We start from the raw sequence: 16,503 nt of genomic DNA, 5'->3' as shown, positions 1-16,503 counted from the left end.
ACCAAGGATAACAGAAATTAGCATATTCAGTCTCTTTCACTTTTATTTCTCCCCCTCCAATTTGCAAACAAAAAAGTTTATCCTGTGATTCTAGCAATGTCCCTCAATGTTCTCTTTGTCTCTTAAATGTCACTATGCTTTTTTCTCTCCACACCGCAAAATCCACTTACTCTTTCCATGGTCCCCTAAAATCAGGATCAGATATTAGGAATAGCTTAGGTCAACTAATTCTTACTCATGTGTAAATGACTGATAAGAGTTAGTCACTCTTAAGGTATTCTTATAGGTGTATGGAATCCTTAAGACATACAATAAAAGCATGTCTCCTATATGAGTGGTGAACCAAAGATTTGGAGAGTCTTTCCAGAGGAGAGGAAAGAGGCTCCAGGAGAATATAAATGTGCTGAGGTCCCAAATCCCTGCACAGGTATCAGAGGACCCCAGAGGTCTAAAGGTGGTAAAGTTGATTTGACAAAATCCCAAGTCTAGAACAACTGGCATCAAAATGATGTTTAGTGGGTTGGAGTGGGAGAAGTTTATGGCCCAAGGTTGGGACCTGTGAAACGTAGGGAGAACCTGTTCAAGGGATGATGAAGGATAGTTCATCCCTGGGGAGGGAGTGAGTTAAGTCCTGCCTGAAGAAAGCCCAGACTAAGCCCTGGTTTCAGGCAGTCTGTTATTCTGTGTGCTCATCACTTTGCTTTGTGTCATTCTTTGTTGTCTCTAACCACACAGTGCAAGTGATTGTTTGATTACAAATAAGATCAGTAATTTTGCTAACATCTTTTTTTTATTAGGGTGATAACTTGATTTAAAAACAAAAAAGCAAAACACATTGCATCTAAGAGTCCCCATAAGCAGTTTTCTTCTAAGTGTTGGGATTTAATTGAACTTCCCTTTCCAAGACATCTTATCTTGATTTTTTTCTTCTCATTTTTAAAGAAATGATTAGCCACCCCATTTTAGAAGGTATAAGAGAAACAAAAATGAGTGTGAGGGGCTGAGAAATGAGTTTGTTTCCCATAGGTGGTATGTATCGCTGGGAATGAGAAGGAGAAAGAAAGTTTACCATCAAGTTTGTACTTTTTAAAATATGAAATAGTTGTTTTAGAGGATAAGGAAGATTTAATTTAAAAAAAACAACAACCCATCACTCTGAACAGCCTCCAGATTTACAAAAATGAGTCTGTGTAAAGCAAAACCGCATGATTTGAAACTCCAATTTTCCTGGATGCCCAAGGCCCATGGCTTTGAAGCCCCCCTGCCGCACTGGGATTGGCTAGGTTCTTCCCAGTTCCTTCTCAGGATGCTAGGAGATTCTCTCCCATCACTTGGAATACTCCTCCATCCATGTCACAAGAACTGGCTTTTCAAGACATCAGTGCTCACGTACAGCTATTTTCAAATTTCCCCGGCTGTCTGCCCCCGAGTCCTGCAGACCAGCTGTTGCCCAGACCGCAGAAATGAAATTTGACTCTGCGTGGGGGCGTGTCAGCCGGTCCTAACAGCTGGGGAGCATCATGGGTGCGTCTTGACCCTGGAGGTGGTGAGGGCCAAGGGGAACCTTGTTTAGAAAACTTGGAGGAGACAGTCTGTGTGGGGGTGTCTGTCCTGGAGGGCCTAGGGACTGCTGCTGTAGATGGAGACACTTGGAGATCAAGGGTCAGGGGAGGATGGGTGGACACCCAGGAAAGTCCTTGGGGAGACTTAAAGATGTGTCATAAATGTGCCCGTTTATCCAAAATGCTTCCAAACAGTTGCATGTAAATTACATGTTATAGAGGAAGCAAGCCTAATAATTCTTGATGAATTTGACATTTTTAAAGAAAACGTTTTACAAAATCGCCCTGAATTCACCCTCATGGATTTGGGTCTGCTGCAGGGTTTGGTCCCAGGGCAGAGGGTGGCTGAGAAGGAGTGGAATTTCAAAGTCTCTGTCCTTTGCTCCTGTGTGATTTCTGCTTCTGCAGATGCTGTTCTCACAGGGAGCAGGCACTTCTCTAGCCTCTGGGAGATAGTGATCTCTCTTCCCACCTAGAGTGAAAATTGGGTCAGGAGCAGGTGGACACACAGAGGAACCCAAGGCAGAAGGGGGGCAGCTGGAGGATGAGGAACATTTGCTTAGACCCCAGATGATGAAAGGACCTTTCTCAGGAGTAAAGGAGGTGGAAGGGTGTGTGGAGCCTTCTGTTTCCTGTGGCTTGTGCTGGGCTGTGTGTAAAGGAAGCTAGTAATCAGAAAACCTGCTGATTCCTACATTCCCCCAGGCTGCTTTATTTCTGGATCCTTTGGCCCCTTTCCCCCCATTATTTTATAGCCAGCACGCCACCAGATCAGTTACTATTTCAGGGGATCCTTGCTTCTGCTCTTGACAGAGAGAAGCCTTCAGGGCATTTGCAGTTTTTGAAATAGCAAAGGCACAAAATGCTCTCGTGTTATTTTATCTTCAGAGTTGAGAATGTGGCCACGTGTTCAGCAGCTGTGAACCCCAGTACAGGCGTCTGGGGAGGAGGCTTGGACCAAAGCAATCTGAGCTCCCTGTCTTCAATAATGGGCTGCAGGGAGACAAACACCAGACTGAACATCCCATCTCTGTTATACAGAGTCCTGAAGGGTGTGAAAGTATTAGTTGCTCAGTGGTGTCCAACTCTTTGTGATCCCATGGACTATAGCCCACTACTCCTCTGTCCATGGAATTCTCCAGGCAAGAATACTGGAGTGGGTAGCCATTCCTTTCTCCAGGGGATCTTCCCAACCCAGGGATCAAACCCAGGTCTCCCTCATTGCAGGCAGGTTCTTCACTGTCTGAGCCACCAGGAAAGCCCATACATGGTATCCTAAGTTCTTACAAATATCTATTCTAGTCATGGATCCTCCCCAGCCCACTTCCCAGATCCACCATGGGGCCAGGATGGTCTTAGACCACAGGAAGTGCACTGGGTACCACAGGAGGGAGCCTCCATCTCATAGCCCTTTCCCTCCCTCTTTTCTCAGACCCTGGGGTCCAGATTGGAGCACTGGAGCCTTCTTTGTCAATGAGGGGGAGAGATGGATGCTACAGGCTTTGCTGTGCCGTAGTGCGGATGGTGGGGATACTGAGCTACAGCCTTGGCTTTACAAGATGCAACTTCCCCTTGAGACGAACAGAATGGTATGAAGTTTAAATGAGATGATGTGGATGCAGACTCTCAGCCAAATGACAGGCAGGTGGAGGAGTTGTCGGGCTGTGGGCCTGTCTGCACTGGAGCACGTGTTCTGTGTCTGGTACCAGGAATGCACCAGCGGGCAAGACAAATCCCTGGCCCTCATGGAGGAGGGCAGAGGGTGAACAAACAGGCCACAGAGACATTTCAGATAGTGAGTCGTACCCAAGGCAGAGGGAGAAAAGGAGAGCGCCAGGCTGGGATGTGTGATCTCCCAGAGGTGGGGAGAGGCCCTGGGGTGAGCCCCACTTGCACCAGCCTCTGATTCACAGAGGAAACAGAAGAAGTTCTGAAGGGCCCTTCCTGGGGCAGAGCGGTGAGCACAGCCCCACAGACTCAAGTCCATCAGATACTTCAGCTCCTTCCTGGGGCCTAGGGGACTTGCCTACCTCTCCCCCATCTCTTCCCCTTCCCCGCGCCCGACTTCCTCTAGCATTCCTGTTTGCATGCATGCATGCATGCTAAGTCACTTCAGTTGTGTCTGACTCTTTGTGACCCCATTCACTGTAACCCACCCAGGCTTCTCTGATCATAGGATTCTCTAGGCAAGAATATTGGAGTAAGTAGCTATTCCCTTCTCCAGGGGATCTTTCCCACCCAGGGATTGAACTTGTGTCTCTTATGTCTCCTACACTGGCAAGCGGGTTCTTTACCACTAGTGCCACCTGGGAAGCCCACATCCCTGCTTATTCCTCTACATTTCTATCCATGCACCTTGACCATCTACATGATGAAATCTGCACCCAGCTAGGATGTAATTAAAGAGTAAGGAGAGCTAGGAAGAATTTCAGACAGCTCAGTTCAGAGCTGCCTGCTGTGACCACTTGCTGGAAGAAGTTATTGAAGACATAATCCCAGGCAAAATGCCAAGATTCTAGACTGCCAGCGGGACTGTGGTCTTTAGGACAAGGGTCTGGTACTCGTTATGGGAATCTGCCCATTGAGGGAGGGATGTGAAGATACAGAAGCAGTCAGGAAACTGGGTTTCAAAGTGGCAACAGTTCTAGCCCACTCTCCATCCTTCTAGATACCATAGGAGCTCCCCCATGGCTTCAGCTCCGATTAACCAGAGTCCTTTTTGCTGGTTTCTTATTTTGGCAACTTGCAACATGATACAAGTTATTTAAAAAGTGTTCTCAAGGAAAAAGAGACATAATATAGAAAAATGTGAACAGGATTGTAGACAGTTTAAACAAGACAGAGGGGCCCAGGGTGGAGGAAAAGGGAACGCTCCATGAGATTCTTATGTTGCTTGGAGGGCAGAGGAAGTGATCAGTTATGATGGATTCTCAGTGTTGAACAAAAACTATGGTCTTAAATAGATTTGTTAAAAATGTTGAAAGTAAGCAGGAAACAAGAGGTGAGACTCACAACTTTGGTTTGAAAATATTCTAATGATGTTCTCTTATAAAACAAATACGCAACTTAACTTACACTTGTTAAGTGGGTTGAAAATAGGAGTAGGCAAAGATATAAGAGAAAATGTCAAACATATAAAGTTTTAAGAGTTATATGACTATTAAAATTAGGATTCAATCAAAAACATTTCATGGGACAATTAGAGATCTTTTCTATTGATGAAATCAACACTCCACCAAATGTACAAAACTTTGATTACCTAATACAACTGCACTGAAGTCTATATAACTCCAAAACTATGAGTTCAAAAAATAGGTGAAGATATAGAATATAAAATGCTGTATTTATTTATCACATGTATTTCTAAAACACAATACAACAGAGAAGGAATATATCCATGGACTACTTATAAAAACTTAAGTCCATGAAAAACTCAATAAACTCCACAAATCATACATCAAAATAGTCACATTCTTTGACAAGATTGCAATAAAACTAGAAATTAAAAAACAAAAGGAAAACAAACAAAATCTACCTATTTGGAGTTTTTAAGAACAATGTTCTGAAAATTTCTTGGAAAGGAATGAAATAGGGTCATTTGTAGAGTTGTGGATGGACCTCAAGCCTGTCATACAGAGTGAAGTAAGTCAGAAAGAGAAAAACAAATATTGTATATTAATGCATATATATGGAACTAGAAAAATAGTACTGATGAACCTATTTGTAAGGCAGGAATAGAGACACAGAGAATGAACTTGTGGACATGGGGTGGGGAAAAGAGTTCAGTTCAGTTCAGTTCAGTTGCTCAGTCGTGTCTGACTCTTTGCAACCCCATGGACTGCAGCATACCAGGCCTCCCTGTCCATCACCAGCTCCTGGAGTTTACTCAAACTCATGCCCATTGAATCAGTGATGCCAGCCAACCATCTCATCCTCTGTCGTCCCCTTCTCCTCCCACCTTCAATCTTTCCCAACATCAGGGTCTTTTCAAATGAGTCAGTTGTTCACATCAGGTGGCCAAAGTATTGGAGTTTCAGCTTCAACATCAGTCCTTTCAATGAACACCCAGGACTGATCTCCTTTAGGATGGACTGGTTGGATCTCCTTGCAGTCCAAGGGACTCTCAAGAGTCTTCTCTAACACCACAGTTAAAAAACATCAATTCTTCAGTGCTCAGCTTTCTTTATAGTCCAACTCTCACATCCAGACATGACCACTGGAAAAACCATAGCCTTGACTAGACAGACCTTTGTTGACAAAGTAATGTCTCTGTTTTTTAATATGCTGTCTAGGTTGCTCATAACTTTCCTTCCAAGGAGTAAATGTCTTTTAATTTAATGGCTGCAGTCACCATCTGCAGTGATTTTTGAGCCCAAAGAAATAAAGTCTTCCACTGTTTCCCCATCTATTTGCCATGAAGTGATGGGGCCGGATACCATGATCTTAGTTTTCTGAAGAAAGGAGAGGGTGGGACAAATTGATAGAGTAGCACTGGCATATATGCACTAACATGTGTACAGTAGATAGCTAGTGGGAAGCTGATGTATGACACAGGGAGCTCAGATCCATACTCTGTGATGGCCTGGAGGGGTGGGGGTCGGGGTTGGGAGGGAGGCCCAAGGGGGAGGGGATACATGTGTACATATGACTTATTCGCTTTGTTGCACAGCAGAAACTAACACAATATTGTAAAGCGATTATCCTCTGATTAAAAAAAAAACAGGGAATAAAGTGGTATCAAGACCAATTAGAAGCAAGGAATCAACAATGAAACATTCCCTGTGAGTATGAAAAAGTAAGAGATAGGGCTGGGCTGAGGAGGATGGGAGAGTGTGTAGAGCCTTGTTAATCAGACAGTATATAAGATGAAAGCAAGTTACTGAATGACTTAATGCAAGAAGAAATGAAATCAACAGCAAAATAAAACAAAGTCACAAGTACACACATAATAATGAAATAGAAGAGTGAAAATATAGAAAACATGATCAAGAAAGTTGTCAATGGGTTCTTTGAAAAGATCAATAAAACAGAAAACCCCTTGGCAAGTCTGATAATAAAGCTGAAGAAAGGAAGGTAAGACAGAAGGAAGGAAGGAGGTGGAGAGAGGGAGAGAGAGAGGACCACAAATACAGGCATCAGATATAAAAAGGGAGTTTTAGCTCCAATAAACCTATTTTTTACAAAAGCAACTATCTGCTGGATTTTGTGCATGGGCCACACCGTGTTGATGCTTCTTTTCATGGGGGAGGGACACAGTACATTCATCCACGCTGACCCAATAAGTATACTCTCTGACACAACCTATTATGTTCCAAACACATAATAATGATTGGAGACATGTAGAAAGAAGAAACTGGGAATTCCATGGTGGTCCAACATTTAGGACTTGCTGCTTTTCACTCCAGGGCCAAGGGTTCTATCCGTGGTAAGGGAACTAAGATTCCACAAGCTGCACAGTGTGGCCAAAAATAACTTAATTAATTAATTATTTTAGAAAAGGAAAGATGGAACTAAGATACACAAATTCAAAACCAGGATAAACATGTTCATGAACCAGAAAAAAGAATAAAACCAGCTGTGCAAAGCCATGCAGTCAATTATACTCTAAAATATGTTAATAGTGAAAAGTTTTTGCAAAGTACCATGCAAGATATCCATCCGTGTTGATGATGATTGTTGTGGAAAGAGAATCTCAAGAGGATCTTGTGAATATTTTGAATTCTGTTGTTGGTTTTTTCTTTTAAGTGACTTAAAATACACCTCCCAGTTTCCATGGGTCAAGAAGCCAAGGCTGGCGTGGCTGGGTCTTCCACTGAGTCTCACTGGGCACCCATCCCACATTGCCACATTGCCTCCTTTTTGGAGCCTGTGGTCCTCTCCCCAGCTCACTTGGTTGTTGACAAAATTCAAGTCCAATTTTCTGTAGTTGTAGAGCTGAGGTGTTCTTGCTAGCTCATAACCGGTGGCTGTTCTTGACTCTGCAAGATTCCTGGTGGTTCCTTGTGGGCTCAGTATTGACTACTTAGCATTTCAAGGCCAGCAAGAGGCTCTCCCTATGAGTTACTTCACAAATTCCAGCCCCTGTTTGCTTTCACCTATGGAAGGCTGTCGTGTCTGAAACAGTCTGTGTGCTCAACTTAACACATGATGAGACTGGCTGCGGATACCATGGAACTTCATTCCTGTCATCATGTGGAAGATGATTTCGAAGCTGCTCTTATGAAAGAGGATATCGTAATATTTTCTCTCCCTTTCACTCTGGCCGTCTGAGCTTGCCCTGGTGTCTTTCCAATATGAAAATACCTCTTTTTAAAATTCTGTCTAAATACCTCATTGCCTCTTTTTAAAATTCTATCTAAATAAATGTGATCCATTATTAATTTTGTCAATCACTTTTGTTCTGTGTTCATCATATCCCCATGCTTTTCTAGGTAAAATGAGCCTAGAGGGAATTACAGTAATAGGATAGACTGATAAAAGCTTTAAAATTAGTTGGAATTGCTTAGAGTTATAAATGTAGTTGTAACAGCCATAAGAATCCGAACTATAAATCAAACCAGGGTAGAAATAATTTTTTAAAACAGCATATGCAAAAAAGGAATTATTTGATCTCTTGTCTAGTTGAAAAATGGAGTCCCTGGTGTGATGCCTCCTCTGATGGGCAACACTTTCTGAGCTGCTTCTACAGCTCCTCTACCTTTTCCCAAGTTCCGCCTGGTGAGAGCGGACAGAGCTAAAGAGTCAGAAGAACAGCCTCTTCAAAAGCTCCCTCCTCTGATTTTCCAGAACATCTACTAAAAAGGGAGTCTGTGAAAATCTCATCCTCATTATGAATGTATTCCTTGGCATGACTGTTTAGCATCTCTATGGCAGCAAATGATTTTCCCCACTTAGGAAATCAATTCTGAAGGCAACTAGCTCTTTTCTGGGAGAAAAAGCTCAGTTTTGTGGGCAGGAGTGTGATGTCTGACCAGCTTCCTCACAATTAGAACACAGGCTTTGGAGGCAGACAGGGGTTTTGTCCAGCTTTGCCTCTAACACGGAGGGTGGTGCTGATGCTCTCCGTATTTCATCGTCTGTGAAATGGGAACAGTATTTGTGCCGTGCTGTACTTAGTCACTCAGTCGTGTCCAACTCTTTGTGACCCTATGGACTGTAACTTCTCTGTCTATAGGGATTCTCCAGGCAAGAATACTGGAGTGGGTTGCCATGTCCTCCTCCAGGGGATCTGCCTGACCCAGGAATTGAACTGGGGTCTCCTGCCTTGCAGGTGGATTCTTTACCAGCTGAGCTACCAGGGAAGTCCTGGAACAGAATCTGCTTCCACTCATCTCATAGAGAACCAGGTGGGCAAGGAAGTCCCTCTCTTACCGAGATTCTTCTGGTAAGGGAAGTAAACCCATCTTGCGGGGGATTGACCTGGGATGTCGGGGTATCACTACCTCTTGGAGCCTTTGGTACGAAAGGCATTCAGGCTGGCATTGTTGTTCATCTTTTCTGCTTCCTTCTCAAACTGTCTGCGAAGGTCTCACCCTGTGCCCACAGCCAAGCTCCTGATTCCAGCTGAATAAAGCCCTCATCATCCCCTTTGCTGTTTCCTATTGTTTGATAATCCCCAAAGCCCAGTGCAGACTTTTGCTGTTAAAAAGGGCCCTTTTCAACAATGGAGATGCAGACACAGAAAACAGACTTTTGGACACAGTCGGTAAAGGAGAGGATGAGAATTGAGTAGTACTGAAACAAATATATTACCATATGTAAAATAGATACCTAGTGAGAGTTTGCTGTATGATGCAGGGAGCTCAAACCCAGTGCTCTATGATAACCTAGAGGGGTGGGATAGGGAAGAAGGTGGGAGGGAGGTTTAAGATGCGGGTGACATATGTATGTGTGCATGCATGCTAAGTCACTTCAGTCATGTCCAACTCTTTGTGACCCTTTCGACCATAACCCACCAGTTTCCTCAGTCCATGGGATTCTCCAGGCAAGAATACTGGAGTGGGTGGCTGTGCCCTCCTCCAGGAGATCTTCCCGACCCAAAGATGGAACCCAAGTCTGTTATGTCTCCTGCATTGGCAGGCAGTTTCTTTACCACTAGCGCCACCTGGGAAGCCTGGACATATGTATACCTAAGGCTGATTCAGAAGATTAAGAAAAGGTAGGAAGAATACACAGAAGAACTACACAAAAAAAGATCTTAATGACCCAGATAACCAGGATGGTGTGATCACTCACCTAGAGCCAGACATCCTGGAATGAGAAGTCAAGTGAAGGTGATGGAATCCCAGTGGAGCTATTTCAAATCCTAAAAGATGATGCTGTGAAAGTGCTGCACTCAATATGTCAGCAAATTTGGAAAACTCTGCAGTGGCCACAGGGCTGGAAAAAGTCAGTTTTCATTACAATCCCAAAGAAAGGCAATGCCAAAGAATGCTCAAATTACTGCACAATTCCCCTCACACGCTAGCGAAGTCATGCTCAAAATTCTCCAAGCAAGACTTCAACAGTACATGAATTGAGAACTTCCAGATGTTTAAGCTGAATTTAGAAAAGGCAGAGGAACTAGAGGGCAAATTGCCACCATCTGTTGTATCATAGAAAAAGCAAGAGAGTTCTAGAAAAACATCTATTTTGCTTTATTGACTACACCAAAGCCTTGACTATGTGGATTACAACAAACTGTGGGAAATTCTTCAAGAGATGGGAATACCAGACCACCTGACCTGCTTCCTGAGAAATCTGTATGCAGGTCAAGAAGCAACAGTTAGAGCTGGACATGGAACAATAGACCGGTTCCAAATTGGGAAAGGAGTATGTCAAGGTTGTATATTGTCACCCTGCAAAATGCTGGGATGGATGAAGCACAAGCTGGAATCAAGATTGCTGGGAGAAATATCAATAACCACAGATATGCAGATGACACCATGCTTATGGCAGAAAGCAGAGAACCAAAGAGCCTCTTGATGAAAGTGAAAGAGGAGAGTGAAAAACCTGGCTTAAAGCTCAACATTCAGAAAACTAAGATCATGGCATCTGGTCCCATCACTTCATGGGAAATAGATGGGGAAACAGTGGAAACAGTGTCAGACTTTATTTTCTTGGGCTCCAAAATCACTCCAGAATGGTGACTGCAGCCATGAAATTAAAAGACACTTGCTCCTTGGAAGAAAAGCTATGACCAACCTCTACAGCATATTAAAAAGCAGAGACCTCACTTTGCCGACAAAGGTCCATCTAGTCAAATCTACGGTTTTTCCAGTAGTCATGTATGGATGTGAGAGTTGGACCATAAAGAAAGCTGACCAATGAAAAATTGATACTTTTGAACTGTGGGGCTGGAGGAGACTCTTAAGAATCCCTTAGACTTCAAGGAGATCAAACCAGTCAATCCTAAAGGAAATCAATCCTGAATATTCATTGAAAAGACTGATCCTGAAGCTGAAGCTCCAATTATTTTGGCCACCTGATGTGAAGACCTGACTCAGAAAAGACCCTGATGCTGGGAAGAGTGAGAGCAGGAGGAGAAGGGGATGACAGAGGGCGAAATGGTTGGATGGTATCACTGACTCAATGGACATGAGTTTGAGCAAGCTCTTGGAGTTGGTGATGGTCAAGGAAGCCTGGTGTGCTGCAGTCAATTGGGTCGCAAAGAGTCTGACACGACTGAGCAACTGAACTGAACTGAAGACTGATTCATGTTGATGTGTGGCAAAAACTAACACAGTATTGTAAAGTAATTATCCTCCAATTAAAAATAAATAATTAGAATAAAGGGCCCTGTTAAGCAGTGAGCAGTCATGGGCTCTTTGGAGAGCTGGCATCCAGGGTGCTGATGCAGGCACAGGGTCTGCCTGGTGGAGGCAGGGCTTCCACCAGCTCTGGGCTGGGAAATAGTGCAGCTCTTCGTGATGGGGTCAAGGAGTCATTTGGGAGAGGTGCCATTCCATGGTAATTACCACTAAGCTCACTAGGCAACACATCATATTCTGGCAGCATGTGAAAAATTTTTTTTGCAAACTGGAAGGTAGACCGGTGGTTTTTCTTGTAAAAACCTTCTCTGTGATGCCAGCAGGAAGTGGGTTTCAGGCTTCCTGAGATGGGCTGTACAGCAAGAGACAGGCATCACCCCACATTGCCCAAGGCGACTGGTGAGAACACATGTTTCTTTCGGCACCATTAGGACACCTTTAGGACATTACATTACATTTACAACAACTTTACAGCCCTATGGAGTTAAGACCCATGATGGAAGCCTCTAGGGAGACCCTGGTTTCCGCCAATCACCTCTCCTAGGCTCACTGACTGGCAAAAGGGATGGTCCCCTCACATCCTCCACCCACTGCCCAGTCTGCATGGCCAGCCTCAGCCACCTCTCATGACCAGACTGTCTGGACTCCGAGAGTGTGTGAGCACCTTGCTGCCCGCTTTGCACAGATAACAGGAATACACAGCTGTCCAATGCAGGCAGGCCCTCAGGCAGTTCCTTGGGAACTTTGAGCCCGAGAAGCTCCATGCATGCTGCCTCAGTGGGAGGAAGGGGGCAGAGCACCAGCAAGAATGTGATGACCGAGTGTGTGGCCGTGAGCTCAGCAGGTTAGACAAGGGAAGGGGGCTTTGCCCAGAGCACTGTGGCAGCGGCTGCGGTCTGCCTGAGCAGAGACCCATCAAGGAACCCCTGTGCTTCCCGCCATGCCCCCCGTGACAGAATGGAAGCTTCTCATGGTCACACTACACCTGCAGGTATGCAGAGGCCACTTCACGGGCAGGCAACAGCAGGTCCTCAAAGGGTTGGCGCATTGTTCCCCAACCGTTTTGGTTTGGGACTGGTTTCATGGAAAATAATTTTTCCACAGATGGTGGGGGGGGGTGATGGTTTCAGGATGATTCTCACAAGGAGTACGCAACCTGGATCCCTCCCATGAACAGTTCACAGTAGGGCTTGCGCTCCTATGAGAATCTAATGCCACTGCAGATCCGACTGGAAGCGGAACTCAGCCATGGGGAGTGGTGGGGAGCAGCTGTAAACACAGGTGAAGCTTCGCTTGCTCCCCTGCTGTGAAGCCCAGCTCCTAACAAGCCACAGATCTGAACTAGCCCATGGCCTGGGGACACCTGTTCTGGAGGGATTGGCTGCTTTCAGAGCTCTCCTCTGACTCCTCTTGCCCAGATAATAGTGTGTATATCAATATCCGAATTTATTTCTCTCTCCCCACTCCCGAACCATAACTTTATATTCTACACCTGTAACTCTATTTCTACTTCGTGTTTAATTTCATTGGTACCATTTTTTTAAAAAAATTCCACATATAAGTGGTATCAGTGATATTTGTCTTTCTCTTTCTGACTTACTTCACTTAGTATGACAATCTCTAGGTCCACCATGTCACTTCAAATGTCATTATTTCATTCCTTTTTATGACTGAGCAGTATTCAATCACATACATGTACCACATCTTCTTTACTCATTACTCTGTCAGTGGACACTTAGGCTGCTTCCATGTCCTGGCTATCATCAATAGTGCTGCAATGAATATTGGGGACGCATGTATCTTTTCAAACGATGGTTTTCTCTGAATATACGCCCAGAAGTGGGATTGCTAGATCATATGTAACTCCATTTTTAGTTACATAAGAACTAAAGAACTAGTTACATAAGAACTAGTTACATTATTTAGTTACATTCTAAACAGTTAGAATTTCCATACTATTCTCCATATTGACTGTACAAATTTACATTCCCACTGATGGTGTAGGAGGGCTCCCTTTTCTCCACATCCTCTCTAGCATGTATTGTTTGTATTTTTTGACAATGGCCATTCTGGCCAGTTTAAGGTGGTACCTCATTGTACGTTAGATTTGCATTTCTCTAATAATGAGTGATGTTGAACATCTTTTCATGTGGCTCTTGGCCCTCTGTATGTCTTCTTCAGAGAAATGTCTATTTAGATCTTTCCACTCAGTTTTTAATTGGGTTGTTTTTTTAATATTGAGCTACCTGAGCTGTTTGTATATTTTAGAGATTGATCCCTTGTCAGCTGCTTCTGAGTCTCATTTCAACACAAGGAACGTTGCGTCCCTGTCATCCACTGTAAGGCTGCAGGAAGAATATAAAGCAAGCAGCGTGTCAGTATTCATTAGCAAAAGCAGAGATGATCCAACATCAAGGGGAGATTTAAAACCTGCTTCTAAGGAGGAGAGCTTTCAGTGGAGTTGCATGCATCTCCCCCTCCACCCCCTCCCCTTCTCCTGTCACTGCAGTGCCTTTGGGGACAGGGGCAGCCCATCCAGTCTGCCCTCATTCCAGCCTCCTTTCCCCTGGTGGCTGTGCTGAGTCCCCTCCTGGAGCTCCGGAGTTGCCCCCGAGGACCCAGGTCTAGTTGAGCTTTAATTGTTTCTCAGCTCTGGGCTGCCTCTGGCCAGTGTCTACTCTGCCCCGGGGCTCTGCTCTCTGCGGGGAGCCCCAGCTGTTTCTTTGTCAGCAGAGTCCCTCCTGGTGCCTCCTCTGGGCTCAGCCAGGACAGAGGGGCAGGCAGGCGGGGTGGGGAGTGGGGGTAGTTGGGGCTGTGTCTGCAGACAAGGACAACTGAGATCCAAACAACGGCTGCCCACTCCTGTATTCTTGCCTGGAGAATTCCATGGACAGAGGAGTCTGGTGGGCTACAGTCCATGCATGCCTGCTAAGCTGCTTCAGTCATGTTTGACTCTTTGCTACCCTATGGACTGCAGCCCGCTGGGTTCCTCTGTCAATGAGATTCTCCAGGCAAGAATACTGGAGTGGGTTGTCATGCCTTCTTCCAGGGGATCTTCCTGACACACGGATTGAACGCAAATCTCCTGTGGCTCTCGCATGGCAGGCAGATTCTTTACAGCTGAGCCAACAGGGAAACCCCTGGGGCCACAGTCCATGGGGTTGCAAAGAGTCGGACACAAATGAGCAAATCACTTTCAGTGTCAAAGCTACAGAGGTTTGTAGAAAGGCTACAGAACTAAGAACACTGCAAGGACCATCCTTCTTTATCCAGATTACCCCAGTGTGGGCATAAAAACTGTTTTAAAACAGAAATTTGAAAATGTTTAAGCTGCTGCTGCTGCTGCTAAGTCGCTTCAGTCATGTCCGACTCTGTGTGACCCCATAGACGGCAGCCCACCAGGCTCCCCCGTCCCTGGGATTCTCCAGGCAAGAATACTGGAGTGGGTTGCCATTTCCTTCTCCAGTGCATGAAAGGGAAAAGTGAAAGTAAAGTCGCTCAGTAGTGTCTGACTCTTAGCGACCCCATGGACTGTAGCCTACCAGGCTCCTCCGTCCATGGGATTTTCCAGGCAAGAGTGCTGGAGTGGGGTGCCATTGCCTTCTCCGATGTTTAAGCTATTATGTTGCAAAAACTGTGAGTCTGGGCACAGCTCCAGGCCTCTCTCTCCTTATCTGTGAGATGGGAAGAGAATCACAGATTTTACATACCAACAGACTGAGCAGGAAGTGTTTGAAAAGCCTGGAGTCTGGAGTCTGAGTTTGATGACACTGGCCTTTTGGGCGTGGCTTTCCTGCCTTGTGGCCGGCAGCCTGAGGGAAGGTTCTAGACCCTGGGGGCAAAGATCAAGGGAGGAGCCTGCAGGGTGGGGAAGGCTCCAAGCCTGGATCCCAGGGCAAAGCAGAATTTCTGCTCTGAACTTGATCTATGGACTCATGTCCACCAACTGAGAAATGAGACTCAACCTGCTGTGGACTAATTGGTGTTCCCCCCAGAAATCGTAGGTTGAAGCCCTAAGCCCCAGGGTGACAGTACTAGGCAGTGGAACCTTTGAGGGTGACAAGGCCCCAGGATGGAGTCAGTGGCTTTATCAGACAGGAAGAGAGAAACCACTGTCCACCACCCAAGGACACAGCGTGAAGGCGGCTGCCCTATAGCTGGAAAGAGGCCTCCACAGCTCTGACCTGGGGCTCCAGCCTCCAGACCTGTGTGAAGGAAATTCCTACTGTCTGATTCCCGCAGCCTGTGGTCTTTCATTGTCAGCTGCCCTCCCCATTGCTCACAGGCCCCAGCGAGGCTGGGTTTGATTAATTCTAGAACACATCATGCTTCTTCCCACCTCCCAGCCGTTTTCTGCCTAAACTTCACCTCCTGAAGGGCCGGCTCACCTGAGCTCCTGTGCTGATGCCCCAGGCCCACCAGCCCTGCTGAGAGGTCCCTGCAGGAAGGGTGTGATGAGTGGGCCCTTAACTCACTTTCTCTCTCCTCCTCTATCTTGCCTCCCTTGTGGATGGGTCCCCCTCCTGAGGACACCTTAACCACCACTGGGACAGGTGCCTCCCGGACAGTGGACAGGTGGAGTAAGTTTGGCGATGGCTGGCGGAAAGGTCTTTTTCTCCTAGGAGGCTGCGTCCCTGTGGTGACCTGCTCCCTGGATAGGTTGCAGGCGGGGACGCAGAACCTGCTGCCCTACAGCGTATGGAATCCTGACTGGGGTCACCCTCTGTACCATCCAGTCTCTAAGGGTGTCTGTCCAGAGGAGTGTTTTTGTGTTCCTCCCTTCCCAGAGAGCAGCTGGCACCTGGCAGACCCCAGACCCCTTCCCTCCTCTCCTCCTGCTCTTCAACTCTCTCCTCCCCACAAAAATGCAAATTCCCACCTCTGCTCCTACAAACCCCCTGCTCCCATCACCTCTCTAAAAGCTGGATTCGGGTCTGTCCTTGGGAACCCAGGGTTGCTCCAGGCTCTTACCACACACAGGACTGGGAGGGAAACCTGGAGCTTAAGTTAGGGTGCTTTGTCCCTTTCCCCCCTTTTCATGCATAGGATATCAGGCTTAAAAGAAAAAATACCAAATTTATCACAGATTATTCCTGAATCACAGAGTACATCATTATTTTTCTTTATATGTTTTTGTATTTCCCAAATTTTCAATAATGAGTCTGTATAATTTTTTTCAGTCACACAAAAAT

Source organism: Giraffa tippelskirchi, chromosome 10, assembly GCF_054371585.1.
Source record: "Giraffa tippelskirchi isolate mGirTip1 chromosome 10, T2T-mGirTip1v1.2.pri, whole genome shotgun sequence".
Lineage (NCBI taxonomy): Eukaryota > Metazoa > Chordata > Mammalia > Artiodactyla > Giraffidae > Giraffa > Giraffa tippelskirchi.
The sequence above is the reverse complement of the archived record's forward strand: the minus strand, read 5'-3'. Positions refer to the sequence as shown.